The following is a 2,210-nucleotide window of genomic DNA, read 5'->3' as shown; positions in this document are numbered from 1 at the left end:
GGAGGAAGTGGAAAGGTTGAGGAGTATCAGGGAGTGTGAGAGGGAGATAGGTTGGTGGACCCACACCCTACCATCCCTGAGGCGGAGGCAGCAGATGGAGGCTCCGCGAGAAGCGGAGGTTCCCCTGCCCTCCTGCCACCGGGCAGGAGGGGACCTAAGAGATGGAGGGGAATGGATACAGGTCCCTGCTCGGGGAGGCAGGCGAATCCCCTCCCGGTCTCCCTCACCTTCCCAGTTGCCCCTACACAACAGGTATGGGGCTCTGGAACTTGAGGACCAGGTCAATGAAGATCAGGGTGTAGATGAAGCCCTATCTAGGGAGGTGCCTAGGCTCAGTCAGGCAGCCCCATGCATTCTCACATCCTCTGAAAAAAGAAAAAGGAGGGTAATTGTCATAGGTGACTCCTTTTTAAGGGGGACAGAGGGCCCAATATGCAGACCTGACCCATCCTACAGGGAAGTCTGCTGCCTCCCTGGGGCCCGGGTAAAAGACATTAACAGGAAACTCCCTGGTCTGGTTTGGACCTCTGATTATTACCCATTGCTGATTGTGCACGTTGGCAGTGATGAGATTGCAGAGAGAAATCCAAAGGTAATCAAAAGGGACTTCAGGGCACTGGGACAATTAGTGGAAGGATCAGGAGCACAGGTAGTGTTTTCCTCAATCCCTTCAGTGGCAGGGAAATATACTGAAAGGCACAGGAAAACACACCTGGTTAATACGTGGCTCAGAGGCTGGGGCCATCAGTGGAATTTCAGGTTTTTTTGATCATGGGGAGGTTTACATGGCACCGGCCTTACTAGTGACAGATGGTATCCAGCTATCTCAAAGCAGGAAAAGAATCCTCGCTTGTGAGATGGCGGGGCTCATAGAGGGGGCTTTAAACTGGGTTTGGAGGGGGTAAAGGATAAAACTAGGTGCACCAGAGATGAGCCTGGGGACAGCGTGCCAATGTTAGGGGTGGATTCGATAGGCCAGCTCAAATGTATCTATGCCAATGCACGCAGCGTGGGCGATAAACAGGAGGAGCTGGAAGCCATCGTGCAGCAGGATAGATATGGCTTAGCCGCCATCACGGAAACACGGTGGGATGACTCCCGTGACCGGAGTGCTACGTCTTGGGCTTAGCGACCGTGAAATGATAGAATTCTCAATTCTTGGTGAGGCAAGGAAGGGGGTTAGCAAAACCACCACTATGGACTTCCAGAGGGCAAACTTTGGCCTCTTTGAGGCACTGGTTGAGAGAGTCCCTTGGGAGACGGTCCTGAAGGGCAAAGGGGTCCAGGAGGGATGGACATTCTATAAGAAGGGAATCTTAAAGGCTCAGGACCAGGCTATTCCCCCCCCCCCCAAAAAAAAAAAAAAAATCCCAGAGGACTGGAGGCTTGCCAATGTGACTTCCATTTACAAGAAGGGTTGGAGGGAGGATCTGGGGAACTACAGGCCTGTCAGCCTGACCTTGGTACCGGGGAAGATTATGGAATGGTTTGTCTTGAGAGAACTCACATGGCAAGTCCAGGACAAGCAGGGGATCAGGCCCAGTCAGCATGGGTTTATGAAAGACAGGTCCTGTTTGACCAACCTGATCTCCTTCTATGACCAGGTGACCCGCCTAGTGGATGAGGGAAAGGCTGTGGATGTTATCTGCCTTGACTTCAGCAAGGCCTTTGACACTGTCTCTCATGGCATACTCCTTGAGAAGCTGGCATCTCATGGCTTGGACAAGTGTACTCTTCGCTGGGTGAAAAACTGGCTGGATGGACGAGCCCAGGGGGTTGTGGTGAATGGGGTGAAATCCAGTTGGCGGTGGGTCACAAGTGGTGTTCCCCAGGGCTCAGTGTTGGGCCCTGTTCTGTTTAATATCTTTATCAATGATTTGGATGAGGGGATTGAGTGCACCCTCAGCAAGTTTGCAGACAACACCAAGTTGGGAGGCAGGGTCAATCTGCTTGAGGGTAAGGAGGCCCTAGAGAGAGATCTGGACAGGCTGGATCGATGGGCTGAGGCCAATTGTATGAAGGTCAACAAGGCCAAATGCTGGGTCCTGCACTTCGGTCACAGCAACCCCATGCGGCGCTACGGGCTTGGGGAAGGGTGGCTGGAAAGCTGCCCGGCAGAGAAAGACCTGGGAGTGCTGGTTGATAGCAGGCTGAATATGAGCCAGCAGTGTGCCCAGGTGGCCAAGAAGGCCAACGGCATCCTGGCCTGT

Source organism: Haliaeetus leucocephalus, unplaced genomic scaffold, assembly GCF_000737465.1.
Source record: "Haliaeetus leucocephalus isolate CR32 unplaced genomic scaffold, Haliaeetus_leucocephalus-4.0 Scaffold526, whole genome shotgun sequence".
Lineage (NCBI taxonomy): Eukaryota > Metazoa > Chordata > Aves > Accipitriformes > Accipitridae > Haliaeetus > Haliaeetus leucocephalus.
This window is presented reverse-complemented; position numbering follows the sequence as displayed.